Here is a 19,313-nt window from a genome sequence, read left to right as displayed (position 1 = left end):
CTCTGTTTTCACCTCCAATACTGTAATTACATGTATATTTGCACATGTTTCAATAAATCTCTGCACTTAATTCCTAGCAGGGTGCAACTGGAGATCTTTGCAGAGTGCTTTATATATCACTTCACATTTTAAACCTTGAGTTTTATTGTGATGCTATATAAAAGCTTGCTGTACAGGGGGAAAAAAACCCAAAGTAAGTAAATTCATAATACAAAATTCCCAGTGGAAAGTTCTCTCCCTTTTAGACATCAGAAAATCTAATAAAAACTGTCAGTGTTAGTACTGCACCTAAACAACTTTTGTACTTACTTTGAAGGCACTGAAGGCACTGCATTAGCTTTAAAAAGAAAAAGGGAGGATTCAAGTTTATTCAGTCTTGCACATCTATGTGCTGTCTACCAGTGACTTAATGCTTTTAAGCACATTTGCTAATGGACTGTTGTTTAAATTAGACATTGCTCTTTCCTTTAGATATGCTTTAAGATGCTTTATAAAAAAATTTTTTCCTTAAATATCATCTTACATGTTAGACTATCCAAAGCCCTCACCCATGGTGCCTGGTTTCATGAAGGAGTCCGATGTATGATGGATGATATGAAAGATACAAAAGAGCAGCTTTTGTATCTGGTAAGGCTTTAATAGCGCCACATCTGCTCACCTCAAAATAAGAGCAAACCATAATCTCACACCTGCTGTTTGCCTTTGCTCAACTGCACTGGCAGATAAGTCTCATGGACTGGCGCACAAAATCCACACATCTAGGCATTCACGCATACACACAAACTGTCAGTGTGAATCCAGACATCTGAGGAAAAACATCTGGAACTAACACTGAAGGAGAGTTTCTCTGATTTGATTGAATTATTTCTGCTTCCGAGAAGAACTCGGTAGACATGTTAGAGAGGGGGGGAGAGAAGGGAGTCGACTCGGCATCTGCAATACATCACCCTGAAGCAGCAGTACATGAAGTGTAGCTGTCCTGCTTTTGAGGGCTAAAATAAATATCGTGTTTCCAAAGCAATCCTGTTAGCACTGCCGAACTCCACTCAAGATTGGCAGACGTGCAGACTGGTCTCAAAAGCAGTTTGAGGATTACCCAGCTCGAGCCTTATAGGGACCGCACTTGCCTGGCTGCTGCATTTTGGCCAAGGCCGAGGATTTCATATTCAGAGAGGGAAAACATGTCAGTCTGTTCACAACAGCGAAACAACTGTGGCCTGTGACATTCTCAAACTAAAATCTTTGTGGCGCTTGCCACACACATTAAACGCCGATATGATGAAAGACCGAAGAATAGCAGCAACTCAATACAGCACGAGCAACATGTGCCATCCAATTGTAGTCAACACTCTGGGGGCTCGCAGTCTCACATGGCTTCTGAAGGCTGTCAGTGTTTGATATTTACCAGTATGTTTACATCTGTTCCTCTTGTCTGTGTGGGTATTAGAAGTTTGTGTGTGTGTGTGAGCAGCTTGAGTCCCACTTTTCATTTAACCGCCTTTGCCCACATGTTGTTCAATCTAGCTTGGTGTTGCCCAGAGAGGGGCAATAAGTGGTTCAGAAAGCAGTCAATATCGCATCCAAGGCTTAGGTTGACTCATAATTCTCTCCCTCTCTTTTTTTTAAAGTTCTTCCAGCACTGCTGAACATCGCAACTTTAAGTCATTAAAGGTAAAATGCGGCTGATGAATTATTTCCCCCTCATCGGCTTGCACGGCATTCATCAGAAAGCAGAATACATTAAAGCTAATTGAGCATTTTTGCCATTTGGGCTGTATTAATTGAAAAGCCATCACTGCCAGCCATGCACCAAATGACCACATTAACTGTCAACATTATGTTTGACATCCTCCTAGATGAAGTAGTGCTTGGGGAGCTCTCAGTGGGCTCTTAGAAACACCACGCGAGGGAGAGGAGCCACGCTTAGCTTGTGTGTAGGTGTTCGGGTCCAAAGTCCAAGAACAAATTGCAGCTTCTTTGCGTCACTGGCGCTAATCGCCGATGGATTGATTTGCCGTGTCATCCAGGATCTGTCTCTGTGCTTGCGATGAAGCAGCACAAACCTTCGTGATGGGTTGTTTGTTCAAATGGCATCAAAACAGAAAATAGAAAACAAGCCCTCTAGTCTATTTAAAGACGAGCGCTTACAAGCCAGTTTTCTCTGTTTGCACCTCATTTCTGTTTGCGTTCTATCTATCGTGTCATATCTCACGCCCGCAGGATGTTTTCACCTTTGTTGTTCCTCGGGTCTTACCCTGCTCGAGCATTTCAGCTTGTGTTTCAGATACGGTAGCCTGGGGAATAAAATGCAGATCCCTGTCTCCTCTGGAACTCTGTGCACTCAGTCATGCACAGCTTGTGCAGTGTGACACATGACGACAGGAGTACTTAATTTTAACATAAAGGTATATGCCAGATCCTTCCAGATACTCTTTGACTTGAGTATTTGTTCAAGGATTCTTTGGCATTCTGCTTTGTTGTGTGCACTGGAGGCAGAATAGCTGAAACGCTCTATTTAGAATTGCTTACTTTCTTTTCTTTCTTTCTTTTTTTAATGTTTGAAAATGAAATCAAGATGAATAAGCATCCAGACAAGAATTTCTTGACAAACAGCAAAAAGCAAGTAAATCTTTAAGAATAAAATGCAATTGTTATTATAAGTCATAGCACATTAAACATCAGTCTTACCCCAGTGATGCAGTCAGAGCAGTACAATACTAAATAAATACAGTACAAAATAAATAAATAAATCAAATGTTAAATCTTACAGAGTTAGGGGGAGTGGGGGCTGTATAATATTAGAATATACCACACTCTGCTTTTTATCCTGGCAGTAATACACTATGCACAATATACTAAAATCCAGTGTCTGAAACAGTTGAATGGATTTGAACATAATATATTTAGCGACCAAGGCTCATAGTCATTCTGTAGTGTGTGATGTCTTGTGTAGGTGTGTCTCTGGTGTTCACTTAATCTCACCTCCTGGAGCTGCCAAATATCCCCAGAGAACCCTTCATCTGAATAGGCCTCAGAGACCCGAGTTCGTGCCTCTGATTAGGCTTTCTCTGCTGAACCTAATTTCCAAGTCAGCTTCGCTGGTAATGGTGAACAGTAACAGGAAGAAATGGTGCTAATACTGTACATCGAGGTAGAGAACGTGAAGGAGGAAACATTGCCCTAAATTATCAGCAAGTGAAAGGCTTTAAAGATTAAACAAACAATTGCCACTCCTTGCTTTCCTTTTAAAAGCAGCAGTTCAATTCAGTTTTATTTATAAGACATCAAATCACAACAGTCGCCTGAAGGCACTTTATATTGTAAGACAAAGACCCTAGAGTAATACAAAGAAAACACCAACAATTGGATGACGGTCAGGCGCTCGGTGACAAGGGGAAGGAAAAACTCCCTTATTACAGGAAGAAACGTACAGCAGAACAACCTGATCTGAGGAAGCCCTGACTATAAGCTTGATCAAAAAGGAAAGTTTTAAGCCTAATCTTAATATTAGAGATGGCGTCTGTCTCCTGAATCCAAACTGAAGGCTGGTTCCACAGGAGAGGGCCTGAAAGCTGAAGGCTCTGTCCCCTCATCTACTTTTAAGTACGCTACCTACCGCAGGTAAGCCAGTAGTCTGAGACTGAAGTGGTCTATTGGGGTGATATGATACTATGAGGTCTTTAAATCAAGATGGGGCATACACTTGGAACACTTGGTATTCCCAGATGGTCTCCAGTGCAAGTACTAACCAAGCCCGACCCTTCTTGGCTTCAGAGAAAGGATTAATATTTCCTTCTTAACTCTCTGTTTCTATTTATGCTAAAGATCCAGCATGTTTTGTGCTTGCAGGCATCAGTTACACTAGAGTTCAACTGATTTAAAAAGGAAAAAATTGTGAATGTAGTCTTTACTTTCTTACACATCCAGTATTTAGTATTTGATATTGATTACGTGTCAGTTGACTGTGCAGAATGTGAATGAGGCTGTGTATAATAAGAAAAGTTTTTAAGGTCGCCACTTGGGCTTATGGTCCTGCAAATGTACTGTTTTCAGTTTTATTAGCTTCATTAGTCTAATTTCCTGACACAGCAGTCAGCTGCTTTTTTCTGACCTATGCCAACTGGCCGGCTCCAAACAGCAGGCGCTGATCAGGATCATCCCTGACCTTACACTCGCCCGTGACTCATACTAATAGCTTAACTTGCATGATTTATTGTGTTCTTTAATGCCAGATAAAGCTGATGAATAAATAAATAAAAAACCAAAAAACAGGAGGACGGCATCATGGGCTAATAGACTTGCTTAAAACTTCAGAAACATAGAGGTCCACAGACAATTTTCCAACAGCCAGATTGTAATCCTATTATATCAGGCACTCTGCTCAGACAAATGAAATCATCTGCTGCAACTGGAGGGAGGCCAAGTTTACATAAATAAATTAGGAAACAGATTCACTTCCACCCCCTTCAGTGATTGCACCTGGATTCCCTAAACAGAAAACAGCATAATTTAACTGATAAGGGCCTCTAAATAAATTGCACCCAAATTATATTTGAATCAGAAGGGTCTTTATGTTTTGTCCCTTTAAACTTTGCAACGTTCTATTTATTGTATGCAGAAAGTAATTCAGAGAAAGATGTTCTTTAAAATTAATCATGCAAATTTATACATTTTGAGCTGCAATTACTCCAAGTAGCCTCGGGATTTGCTGCAACATTACTTGAACATACACAAGCGACAGACAGCTCTGAGCGGAGCACTTAACTTTGTTTGAAGCACTAATTATTGAAAAGGGGTATTTTGCTCCAGAACAAATACCCTTGAGGCCAAAATCCACAGACTGTACATGAAACATCAGTCAGTGGGTTGTGAAGTCCTGTTCTAAAGCTTTGACTTGAGTTTCTAAGTTTGTCTGTTGCTGTCTTAGTTTATTGAAACCAGATGTGATGTATAGTGTGAGGCTGGAGCTGACTGAGAAACAGATGGACACAGCACACTCATACTGTAGACGCTATATGTTGCCAGTCACAGTTAAAAAAAAAACAAAAAAAAAAAACTAACCCTCTTTTATTCTTGATTTTATTCTAAATGGAAGCAAAGTTGACCAAATGAACACAACACAGCATTTGATATGTATGAAACGAGCACACCATAAACTCTTTAGGAAAATATTATTTATTCAGTCATAAATCAAATGAGCTGTGGAGTTATTTTCTTCTACACAATCTGAGTTCCTTTTGCCATCAGTGGAGTTAAGAACCCCACTGGCATGTCTGCATTTTCAGATTTAGAGGCTATGCATCACTTAAATCTAACCTATACTGAGCGAGTTCTTCTAATCTAACTGATTTAGAAGAATTTTAAAACACACCAGACGGTACATAAAACATGTATGCTGCCACAGCACCGTCACCCATTGGTTTGTGACTTTACCTCTTTGGCTGTTGCCATCTAGATTTTCAGTAGCCAGAAGCGACCATATTTAAACTTAAAGGTAGCCTTCTAAACTACCAGCTGCTTACCAAGCTGCATTTGTAACCTTTCTGGTTGAAATGCACAGACGCAGAAACCTGCTACTGTCACAGTCTGGCTGAAGCAGACTGTGTGGAGTGAGGAGGTGGACCCAAGTGCAGACAAACAAAGCGTGGAAGGAAACTTCATATTAACTGAAAGCGAGCAGTTTATTAAAGGCTGGTTTTAAACATGCCAAACAAGGGGCAAAGGCCAAACTAAATACTAATCTAAACTGGGTGAACTAAGGATAAACATAAGAAACTCTGAACACGAACATAAAGACCTGGCATGAAAAACATTAAACGTGACAACTTGGGAACATGACATGGCAGGATAGCAGATGATTGGACGAGGAATGAATGAAAACACACAGACTAAATGGACACAGGAGGCGATCAGGGCAAGTGGAAACACATGGGGAAACAGCTGACTGGAATGAACATAATGACACCATAGAGGAAGTGAAACTAAACACAATGAATATCGGACGCCAGACCTTTTCAAAATAAAACAGGAAACATAATGAGATGCAGAAACACCACAAGCTTGACAACATAGGACACGCAGACATGAAACACATGAAGGGCGAGGGAGACTTAAACACAGGGGTTGCAGACAGAAGGGAAAACAAACTATAACAGCAACCTAGGCATAATAAAAATGAACTTAGATCACCTAATGAACTTCAACATAAACCATAAACATCAAAATATATTCAAACTCAAAATGCTGGGTGGGTCAGACTTCTCAGACAGTCTGTGCACATTATTTGTCAGAAGCATATCCGCAAAAACACCTCATACCAACTGTCAAGCACGGTGATGGAGGGGTGACGACTTGGGACCTGGGCACCTTGCAGTCACTGGGTTGACCATGAACTGCTCTGCATGCAAAAAATATTTGTGTCAAATATGAAATGTGATTTGTCTGTCAGCCAAAGTCATGTAACAGGCCAATGATCCCAAGCACAGCAGCAAATCTACAGCAGAATAGCTGAAAAAGAAAAGAATCAAGGTGTTTCAATCAGGCCTGCTGAGTCTTGATGTCATCCAGCGTGCAATGTTGTTCAGCAAATCTCAATCCAGTTAAGTAACTTCGTAAGAGTAAAGAAGAGTGGGCCAAAATTCCTCCACAATGATGTGAGAGAGAGTCTTGCAGAAACTGTATTTTTAACATAACTGTTTGTACCACCACATCTGTTAATCAAAGGGGCCACACAGCACTAAACCTTACAAAATACAGATGAATATCCCCCACCCCCAAAATAAAATGTGCAAATGTTGAAACACTAAGCTTTAAAGAACAAATAATTGGATCTAGATGATTTAGTAAAAAAACAAAACAAAAAAGATCCCAGCAAAGATAATGGACAAATTAGTGAAATAGTCAAATTAATAGAATCCCTGGATAAATGGTTGAAACAAATACATAAAGATTCAGACAACTAAAAAAGTATTGAAAAACTGATAATGAATAAAGTGCTGAATGCTCAGGATAGCTGAGCTGAGCTCTGTTAAAAATCTGTAATTCTATCCACTTTAAATCCAAAATGTTAGAAAACCTCACCTCACAGTAACATTACGTATGTGAACGGGGTCCAATCTTGCAAAATAGATCCACGTTGATGTGCGCGCATTAATCGGCGCGCACACTCTTGCAAAGTGTCAAAGAGGGAGTACATAACAATGTCTGAAAGAGTTAATTAGCTTGAGCTTCAAGGTAGCTGCCTGTTTCAACGGCGAGCTGTCGCAGCTGAGGCTCTTTAAGTGAGGATGGAGGGCTCGGGCTGTTTGATCACTTGTTATCCAGGTGCACTGCTCCAAGGTTGGTGCGTTATTGCATCTCGCCTAATTATGTAAAGTCAAAACCAAAGTCTTTTCACTTCTGAATTCATTAGGGTTGACAAGAACCCTTCCCCATTGCTATTGTCGGTAAAGTGACACTATAAAAATTCCGGGACTGTATAACAACTACAATCCCTGTAGTCTTGTCTTGCTGAGCTTTGTTCAAAGACCTTGGAAGTCAGTGAATGCCCTTGATGGCAGGATATCAGGCCAGCTTTGGAAAGAAAATAAAGTTTGCTCAGTTATTTTTGCTGAGTTCCTCTTTCATTTTTCAACTTTTACAGAATGGTTACCAGTTAGCCACGTTAACACATTTACTTGTCTCTAGCTGTATAAGCATATGTACTTGGAGAGATGAGTAAGTGTGCAATGATAGGCTCTGCTAGCCAAAATAGCCAGTTATATATACAGAACAAGCAAAATCGATGAGTGCAAATTTAAATTAAGATAAAAAGGGAAACATTTCATTATTCTGGGCCTGAACAGATGAAATGTTGAATCAAAAAACAGGAATTAAAAAGAGGGCTTCACTGACACTGAGAATTCCCATTAGAAGACAAGAAAATTAAAGATCTTTCATCAAAGCCTGAGATGACAGCGCTGTATCATTCACTTCTGGGTGTGCCTTTTTTCCCTGCAGGAACCCCAGACTAATGCTTATCTGCAGGTCTACACTGAAATGCTTGAGTTTTCTCCATTTATTTAATCTCATTATTTAGAGCGCCCATGGAGAACAATTTTTAACAATGAAGGAAGAAAAACGCAGCTCCCTTTATAGTCCCTCGTTGCACTGGCAGTTTTCCTAAATTCAGAAGTGGATTTCATCTGCAGCGTAAACACTGTTGTAACTGAAGCACTTGTTTTGTTCCATTGTCCTGCAACAGCCAACTATATCAAATGTGAAGTAATGATCCCAAGTGTATTACATTTTAATGGTGTTATTACAGAATAAGAGTACAATTAGTTCATCAGCAGAAGGAGGAGATAATTTCCAGCAGCTCAGCTCCATTTAATGGCAGTCTCAGGGATGCTGGCACAGCAGAAAAAGACCTTGCACCGGAGGACTGCAACCGTGGATGGCATTTCGAAGTATAAACAGCTGCTTTACATATATGTTGTGACTGAGTAGGCAATTTACCTAAGGAGTCGCAGAAAAAACTGATGTAGGAAAAAACTGAACCATAGTGATTATCTAAAAGGACAATGTATCTGGTTCTTAATTCATAAAAAGTGTGGTAATATGCCATGTAAAAATGACTCCTAATCTTTAAGTGTATTTAAGAACATCGATTACAAATACAGTAAGCATTTCTGCAGACAGTCTTAATTCGTGTGCTGCTGCTTAACAGCCCATTATGCACTGTAATAAAAAAGGGAAGTTGGTTGAGATCAGATGATATATGGCTTCAGTAACCCCCATCCCATGACATCAATTATTCGTTGACACTTTCACGGTTGTTGGACGATCCTTAATGAAATCCAGCGGGTCATCCTGGAGACTGGACAGGTGAGACAGTATGTTATCTTGACATAAGTCATTTCACAGATGAACACGATGATGTCGGAAGACTCAAGCTGGGAAATACTCCAAAGTTTTTATCTGTAGCACACGACACTTTTCACCGCTGGAAATAATCTGTTTGGTTTAGTGTGCCGCCTGGGTGGAGTGTGCAGGTGGCAGCGCAAATAATGCCCGTTCGCGTGCTGTGAATACACTGAAAAATTACCTGTGCTATTCATACTTGGGTGCTGTTGAGCATAACAAAAACTTGCATTGGGAAGCTGGCAGTTTGAAGATCATTTAATGTTTGATTCAGCTGCGTGGACATCTGCATTCTTACAAAATCAGACAGTGTTAGTCTAGGATGGCAGTAATGTGTGAAAATGTGTATAAAGACGAGATAAACATTGTTGATAGCTACAGTTTTTCCATCATGGTTTTTTTCACCAGCAAGGAGATCATCCTTACAAAATTTCATACAGCATTACTCTGTGTTTTTATTTATTTATTTATTTTTCTTCTGACAGCCTGACCTTACAGAAACTACTGTCTTGCCAGTCACACATACAAACACACAGATAAACAGCTTTTTATGTTTTTTTATTATGCTTTATATAACCCTGCCTTACCTTTTATGGTTTTCTTATTGACAGAAAGACTTTTTTATCAAAGACGTGTTATACCCAGAGGTGCCACTTGCCACCAGGCAATTGCTTGGGGCCCCAGACCAGTGGGGAGCCCCAGAGGGTTGACAGACTTCAAAAAGCAGCAGTGGAAATGGGCAAAGTTTGCAGTGACAGTAGAAGAGGCCTGATCTCCCTAAAGGGGCCCAACCTGACTCCACTTGCTCCCATTGCATGTGGTGTACACAATCCTGTTTAAGTAAACCTAATGCCAACAAGGAAAGACACTTTGAAATAATGAGGAGTTATCCTTTTGGGAGTGAAAAAGAAAGAAGACAAAAGAGGAAGAGGAGGAAAAAAAGAGCCAGACAGTCTGTTTTTATATTTTTTATTTAGGGGTTTTTTATTATCAAAATTTTCGTCATATTTATTTTTAAGGACATTTATATTCAGATTATCTGAACTTTTGATTTTTAATTTTTTTCCATTAAACATTTTGCAATTTTTATCATATTGTTATAACATAATGGTGATGAACTGGTCAGAGAGGCCCCTTGTGAATTGAATTGAACCATGAATTGAACAGGATGTGGTGTTGCTCTTTTTTAGAGCATTTTTATTAAAGTTATCTTGCAAATAATAAAAGTCGCTTTGCAGTTAACTGTATTAAAAGCCCACTCAAGATCATAATTTAGTATATGTTTCTTATGATTTACTGATGTAGGCTGTTTTTTTTATTTGTCCGTTTCTGTTTTTTTTAGATGCTTCAGTGGAGTACAGTGTTTATCTGGTTAAATGCTTGTTTAGCAAGAAAAGCTTCAATTTTAAATGTAAAACAAAGTGCATGAATGCTATGAGTGTCATTCTGTCATTTCAAATCAAAATAAAGACTGAGCTGAAGTCCAGCTGTGAGAATCTCGACAAAGCTCGAATCGCTTTGACTTTCACATTCCTGGAAGAGATTAGCATCAGTGCCTGAGCTGCTATGGTTGCATATAAGAATGCCTCGTGTTTACTTCTCCTACTGCTTTTAAAATTGCAAGACAGGAGATACTAATCTGACTCAAAGTTCTTTTATTACCACGAAGCATCTTGTAGCCCTTTGATGTTGCTGCCTTGTTCCTGTCTCCTCTTAAAAATGATAAATGGTTTTGCAATGTATTATATAAATTACCTTGAGTATTGTGAGACAGGGAGAGAGCAGATCTGTGGGTGGGAGCTGGATAAAGGTGTCCTTGAGGTATTTCATGCAAGAAAGATTCACAGTGAATTAAAACAAAGTAGACTACTCCAAATAGCAGTTATGCTTCCAATGATTTTCCCGCACTTTGTCTCATGACTCATTTCCAGAAACTTCTATGAATACATGAAATGTAGAAATAGGCTGTTTTGTAGGCTTTTATCCTTTGAAAGAGCAGATAAATATGAAAAAGGTCTTGCCTTGGTCTTTAACCATCATTAGAAGTTAAGAACAATCAAAACTCAACATCTTCGTATGCTATGAACTTTATGAAAGAAAGTCCCTGGAAAATATTTGGCTTTGGGCTATGATAAAAATGTGTTAGCATCGGGGGTTAAAGGGGGCCAGAATCCTCCTGGAGCAGCGATCTGGCACTTTCAGTTAATGTGTAATTAAATTTGATAAGCAGGTTAAGGCATATTATAATATGTTACTGCTGAATGAGTTAATTTTTCCTGTGTTGAGCCTGGTATTGCTTCCAGTATCTCCACACGGAGACACTTGTTCAAAAATAAGAAAGCAGCCTGCTTACGCCATCATTACATACTTTTTTCCTCACACCTGTGATGTGTTCATGGTGCAGATGTAAATCTCAAATGCTATTTAAATAAGTATTTAACAAATGTCCGGAAATTTGTACAATTTGTCACAAAATGTGTATGTCAGCTAAATGTACAGTCGTTATATTTACCAGGAAAAAAATGTTAATGTGTGACACAGATAGATGGAGGAAAATGTAAGAAAGAGAGGACAGGAGATTAAGGAGAAAGGTTATTTTTAAAGGCAAGGAGCGCTCAGCATGTGAAATTTTATAGACAGGAAATTTAACTCTCATGTGCAACGTCCTCATTTATTTTAAAGTTTCAAAATCAGATATTGGATCTCTTCATGATGTTTTGCTGGATTATATTTTAGTGACAAGTCTTGAAAACAAATTCTAGTTTTCTTTAGTTTGCAGTATTGTGGCAAAGTTTACAGTGACGCACTGTGCTTGACTGAATACATCTAGGGACTGTTACTATGTTACATCAAGGGTAGAAGACATCGGTTTATTTATAAGGTGATGCTGATTAGATTCACTCACAGATTAACATGTTTGGCAGTAATCAGGCCTGGGCGAAATTGAACTCAGCTTTTTTCCCCCTTAATAATAAACACCTTCATTTAGAAACTGAATTTTTGTTTACTTGTGTTATCTTTGTCTGATATTTAAAATTTGTTTAATGATCTGAAACATTTAAGTGTGACAAACATACAAAAGAATAAAAAAAAAAAAAAATCAGGAAGGGGCAAACACTTCTTCACACCACTGTATTTCTAATTTCCACACCCTGGATATTATAAAGCTCGTATAAAAGGTAGACTTGTATGAGTGAATCTAATCAGCATGAATGAAGCCCTGAATATAAATTGATGTCTACTACCCTTGATGTAACCTAGTAACAGTACCGTAGTACACAAACACTTTTTCACACCAATGTATATCTCGCCTAACATCTGCTCATTCGTTTTAATCATTCTTTTCCCCACACTACACCAGTATGCCCAGTCGTTACCCCACCTACCCAGTCCCCACTCTGGTCATTAGTCCATTTATCTAAATCCAGTTACTTGGTAACCTTCAGAAAACACACACACACACACACACACACATATATATATATAGTAGGCAACTGTGACAAGTCATGAATTCCAACTCAAACTGAATCAGAACCACGGTTTAAACTGTGGTTCTGATTATTTTTAATGGGTAGGGATAACTCTCTCGTTTCTACATACTACATATCAACCAGCTACCACACTTTTTAACTCGTCCTTGATAAACTTTTTTTTCTTTTGTCTTTGTAACTTCTTAAATGGTAAATGGTGAAAGAAAGTAAAACAAATGATATAGGCTGTAAATTTATAGAAAGTCGTTAAAAGGCTATTTTAAATGTCTATTTATTTACCCTACCTGATGTATTATGATTTACTATAATATGCTCATGTTTATCATTAATACCCTCTTGGTCTTGTTTACCTTTGTTGTGTCTGTTCTACCTTTGTTATAAACTAACTACGTGATTCAGTAAAAGAACTAGATGTTACAGTCCCTGATAATGCATTGCTTCAAATGTCTGTGAAGGTTCTCAGTCATCCAGGTCATAGTAGTCTAAGGAGCCTGGAAAGAAAAGTGTCTGGACTTCTTTAAGTAGCTTGAAGACGTTTCACCTCTTATCCAAGAAAACCCTAGCACTGAAGAAACATCCTAGATGAGAGGTGAAACGTCTTTGAGCTACTTAAAGAAGTCCAGACGCTTTTCTTTCCAAGCTCCTTAGACCATTGCTTCAAATTTAGAAAGTCTTGAGGGATGGCTGTAATGAGGAAAGGCAGCCCAGAAACTTTACCAGCGGGACACATCATTGTGTGCCTCAACTTTCGGTCTTTTCCCCAAGCTAATGCGCCATTTTTTTCCTTCCTTGGTCAGGTTTAGGGATTAGAGATCTGATCTAGATTATCATATTAAAATTTAGAACACATCGTCAGTAGTTGACCTTGGATTCATCGGGTGTTTCGGCCATTATCACTAGACACCCTCAACCAAGGAGGCCCTGCCAGGGTTGATCAGGCCCCGGAGTGTGTCTCTGGATGAGATTTCCTTTTCATTCATTTTTCTTTTGCACTTAGAGAACTTTAATTAGTATATTTTATGCTATGTGAAAAGACAGTATTTGCAGTTCATATTCCTTGTGTTATATTTTTGTCAATCAGAGTTTCTAGTATTGCGTTGAAAACAGGAAAAACCTCATCAACTGTCATTTTTCCAGTATAATCGGTGCCAAATTGCATATGCTGTGGTTTACACGTTTGCCTAACAAGTGAAACATCCCCAGTTCGATGCTAGGAGGAGACACAAATCCCTTTGGGGTTGCATCCTGTGTAAAAATCTGCCAAATCAGACATGCAGAGCTACCCGCTGTGGCAACCCCATGTGAATAAAGGAGCAGCCAAAAATCGCTTTTTTGTTCTTTCAAGGTAACTGTGAGAAACTGATAGAATTTATAAAGATTTAGCGAACACCAGTGACAAACAAAATGACATCATGTCATCAGGCATCTGTCATAGTCCCCCGTGTCCTTTCCAGTGTGAATCCACCATCTCTGTTTCTCTCCTCTACTTGCTCTATTTTCCTCTCTCTATCATGAGCAGTGTTGGGCAAGTTACTTTGAAAAAGTAATTCAATTATAGTTACTAGTTACTTCTTCAAAAAAGTAACTGAGTTAGTAACTGAGTTACAATATTCTAAAAGTAATTAATTACTTGAAAAGTAACTATTGCGTTACTTTAAAAAAAACCAAAAAAAAACGTTTAACCCTCTGGGGTCCAGGGTATAATTGGCCATTTTTTACTACTTTTGATTTTCCCTCCACATTTTACCTTTAAAAACTATTTGCTTTGCCTTGTTTGGTATCATTCTTTTCAGCACAACCTCATGTGTCTGAATTTACAGTCATGTTTTCATTTTGACATACTGTATTAACACAATTGATCTAAAAATCAGACAAAAACCATAAAATCAGAGTAGAAAAAGTTATATTTTTTACTGTAACAACCACAAACATGTTTAATGAATCATATTTCATAACTTTAAATGCAAATATTAATTGTCAATTTTAAAATCCTATGCACAAGTTTTGCAAACAAATTTATTTGCATCTATTTACCTTTTACCCTTTTTTAAAATAACCATTTCAAACTATTTACAGAACAATCAGCTGTTCTGCATCAATAAGATGCCACACAAATTATTTGTGCCACTCCAAAAAAAATAATTTCTGTCCACTATAAAGGAGAACATCACAGCCTGATACCTGCAGGTCTGACAGCAGCAGGTGTATCACTCCTGTTTCTACCTGGAGACAGCAGTCGCCTCATTGCTCTGACACACAACACAAAACACAACACTACACACTAACTACACAAGACAACACATTAACTACACACTCCAAACACGCTAAATGTCACAAATCTCTCACATCTCAAAACTCGCTCTCTCTTTTTCTGCTCTCTCTCTCTCTCTCTCTCTCCGTCACTCCTAAAACGTCCTTTGTGGGGGGGGGGGGGGGGGGGGGGGGGGGGGGGGGTTGTGCTCATAAGCAGAGAGTGCTTGCTAGCGCTAACGTGACGAAACTATTGAGGAAAAACACACGTATATATTCTTTATCATGACTCTGGTTTTACGTGGCCTATCAACACAATTTAAAACTGGTATATATCACCTTGTTGCTTTGTCTTTAAGTGGTCGTGTGATTGACTTACCACGACTACTTTATTCTTCCTCAGTCAAACAGCAGCACTCATGCGATTGTTTTGCCCCCTTAGCTCCAGGTGTTGTGCTAGACAGTGATCGTGATTACCGTCCGCGGGAGCGCGCGCAGCTGCTTAAAGCTGTACTTACATAGTCAGCTACTTCCGTGCAACTGATATAAGATGCGGTAAGCTGAACACAGCTTCAACGGTCTGTCTGTTGAAAAATAGTAACGGACCACGTTTCCTTGTTAGTAACTGTAACGGCGTTGTAACGATAGGAATAGTAATTAGTTAGATTACTCGTTACTGAAAAAAGTAACGCCGTTACTTGTAACGCCGTTATTCCCATCACTGATCATGAGTGTGGTTGACTGAGCTTACCTCCTCCCAGAAGTGGGCGTCGCTGTCCATGACGCCTGTGTCTCATTTATCATTCACCTGCAGTATTTAAACCTCGCTCTCCTCTCCACTCATTGCTAGACTGTTGAACTACACAGTGCAGTAGTATTGCACAAGCCTCTTAGCTCATAAATGGTTTGCAGCACGTCTGCTAACCTTACCTGCCTACTTACCTCCTCTGTCCTCATTTGATGCAAATTCCCTCTCAATGTGTGAGCTTGCTAAAGAAAGCTCACTTGTGCTCAAGCCTGTGGAAGTCGCATTCAAACATACAGGAAGGTGGATTTGAAGAAATCTTGACTTCACTTTATTGGAATTTTTGAATTTAACATTCCCTAAACTGAATACCTGAACTAACTGCAAATACTTACCTGTTGTGTAATCATGCAGATCTTCACTGAAAGCGTTTTTTGAACTTTTCTCCAGCTCATCCAACTGAGTCTTCTAAGTAAACCACAACAGAATCCCTGTAAAAATGAGAGCATCCGAGCTGTAAATAGGTTTATATATTTATGCTTCAAAAGCCAATACTAAGAACCCCGCTGTCCTGATCAAATAGAGTTTAACGATGTGTGGATGTTTTATCTTGATTTGAAAGGTCTGAAAAAAAAAATCAAGTCACAACTAACTGGTCAATGCAAAGCAATTAGTTTTTTTTTTCCTGCTTAAAAATGTCTGTGAACTTTCAGTAGATTTCAGTCAGCCATCTAGGTTTATAGCTCAGTCACGAACAGTGGCAACTGTTACAAGATATTTTCGTGGTATGAAAGCACCCACTCACACACACACACACACACACACACACACACAAACACACACAGATACACAAACGAGGACAAACAAAACAGGCTCAGCAAACCAAACACATTTTCCGGAGAAGGAAATCCACAAACACACACAAACAACTGACATGTCTCTCCCTGTGGATACCTGACGTGATGAAACAGGACCAAATGCACTGCTGCAGACTTCACTCTGCCTTTCAAGCCTATATTTCAGCACTATGGACAGTACTTTAGTACCACGGACAAAGGAAGTCAAGGAAGCGCTCAAGGTCCATTCAAAGAAAGTAAATCCCTGCAAAGAGGCTGAAATAGGTGGTTATTGCATACATGGAGAGCTGGGTGTCACTTACGGTCCAGTGAGCCGAGTGCCCTCTCACTGTAGGTCAGTAAGCTTCAGGTAAGTTTTTTGTCTCTTCCCAGATCCATTAAACCATCAAGTTTCTACCATAGTTTTTCTTTCATTCATATCAGATTTTTTGTGTGTGGAAATGACACAATCCAATGGAAATCTGCAAAGGTGTAAAAATGATGAAAGAAAGTAATAAATACACCAATGGTTTTAATTTTTGAGCTTCCCATATGCTATAAGTAGAAGTGATAAAACCTAATATTCACTGAGTGTTCGTGGAATATATTTTTATTCAGTCTCCTCAGTGTGTTATTAATGTACAAGTCAAACACCCTCAAGAAATCATAGAGGGCATGACCACGTCTTAGATGAGAAAAGGGAGAGAGAAAAACTTGCAATAAAATCGAAGTAAATCCCTCTGATGCCATTTGGCAGACGGTTGCTTGATATACCTCAGGCTGGATATTAAAAATCTCAGATGGGCTGTCCAACTGACAACTTAATCCATTTAGAGACACTGAGTAAGCAGCAGGAAGCTGAGTCAGGGTCAGTGTACACAGAGGTCTGTCATTTCTCACACGAGGCACAATAAGTTTAGCTTGCTAATCTATTCCACACGCTTACCAATTGCACAAAAGCAGCGGCTTGTTTTGATAGCAAAGCGATTTAAAGGTGTTATGGCATGAAAGCCTGCTAATGCTCGAGGTTACACAGGTTCTTACAAGGAGGAAAAGCCACAGCATGCCATCAAAAAAAAACAAAAAAAAACAGAGACAACGAGCAACTTCATGTGAGAATATGTTATGCAAAATCCTTGAATGGTGAAGAGCAGACACGATATGACCTTTTGAAAACAGAGCAGTTCAATATGTTAATTAAGGCCATGTTCAAAGCTAGCACCAGATTGCCCGGGGGGCACGGCAGTCTTGGTGACTTTCTTTTTAGCATCCTGAGGAAAATGGAGGAAGGTGAAAATGGAATACAGTGCAGTGGCTCTGTTATAGATGACATGTCATCAGAAATGACTTGCATTAACGAAGAGGGGGGGAAAAATGACAGCCAAAGTAACATCCTGCTCTGTGTTGTTGTGATTTAAATGATGTTTTTCAGCCACGAGAGATAGCATAAAACTAACTGTATACTCAAAGCTTCTCAGTATAGCTTCTGCCATAGAATTTCTACATAAAGGCAACGAATGGCTCAGCGCATAGCTGCATGCAGTTTAACATTAAAGAGATCTTTTGTCTGATAGTATTTGCGAGCTAATATCAAGTTTTTCATCAGATTAGCTTTGCATGCTGCCGAGCTTGTCTATAATACTGACGCCGGGCTGTCGATTAATGGCTTTCTTTCATGAGGTTAAATAAAGATTTTGGTGGTATAGTTTGACATTCTGGGAAGATTGTTTACTGTGAAACCTTAATACCACTCTCACAGCAGACTGAAGAAACACAGCTGCAATCACCAGCATCCCACCCTTCTGATAAGGGTTTATACAATGAAATGAAACGAACGGTTATCTGATCATCAAGATTCTTCTATAAATTACATTTGCATACCAGTTTAGTGACATAAACCAAATTCTAATGAAAAAGTGTAATGTAATCTGTCTGAGTTCCAGGATTTTTTGTTAATAAAGCCACGCCATGTTGATTCCACCCCAATTGAATCTCTGTCTAGTATTGCTACATTTTAATCACTTGCTGTTATGTAAGGCTTTTAAATCTATTCAGCATGCCATAAAGATTTGAGGAACTCTATAACAACGCTGAATGTGCTCCGGCTGAATAAATCCAGCCTAATGCAAGCATTTAAGTTCAGTACCCAACATGGAAAAGGTAAGAGCTGTTTTTAAAGCTGGGGAGAAGGAATCATTTCGTCGCAATAAAAAGGAAGCTCTGTTAGGGAAAAAAAACACACCCTCTTAGTACAGCTAAAAGAACTGCAGGAAGTTCTTAGAATTGTTATTCCTGGAAAACATCTGAAGCGACATGTGCTTAGTGTCTGCTTAATGGCCTAACAAAGAAACTACAACTCTCATGACTCACGGACTAGTGAGCCTAGAAAATGGACCAACTCCACAGGTATCTCGGATTCTTTGACTATTTTGGCTATTTTGAAAAAGAAATTGAAGGTTGGTTATCTTTGATTTTTCTAGTGAGGCATCCCAAGCATATGGACCAGTGAGCCAAAGCTTGGCTCAGGAGTTATGCCTATAATTTTCTGGATTGGTGTTGTTTACATCGTAATATCTCACAAACTAGTTAGAAACTGGCTGCGAAGACACCGGTTGCTCTGCTGTAATGTGTACTCAGCACATGTAGCTGCGAATGCCACTTGATGAGAGAACATGATGTTCTTGAAAATGAATAGAATTTCTACCTTATTAAACTTTCTCTCAAGGCTTCAGTTTTAGTCAAATGACTCGTGTGTGTTGTGTGCAGAGACAGTAGCCAGTTAGCAAAGCTTAGCTTAGCCTGTTTATGCTAATTAAGCCTATAGATACCGCTAAAACTGAATTTGTAAGCATTTACTCTTTTTTCATGTACTAAAGCAATGAGATGAGTATGTTAATTTGTGAGTCTTGAAGACAGAATTTTATTTACTGTTTTTTTTTTTTTTGTATTTGCGCTAACTGGCTACTTAGCTTTAGATTTATCATATGAAGAAAGTTTTGGCACTTTAAAAAGGTGTTTTAATTAGATCTGTTGGTTTCCTAAGGTTAGTACAACAAACTTTATAGATAAACTTTCAAATGAACTACCATG

The sequence above is a fragment of the Pelmatolapia mariae genome, linkage group LG12, assembly GCF_036321145.2.
Source record: "Pelmatolapia mariae isolate MD_Pm_ZW linkage group LG12, Pm_UMD_F_2, whole genome shotgun sequence".
Taxonomy (NCBI): domain Eukaryota; kingdom Metazoa; phylum Chordata; class Actinopteri; order Cichliformes; family Cichlidae; genus Pelmatolapia; species Pelmatolapia mariae.
Note: the sequence above shows the minus strand (reverse complement) of the source record.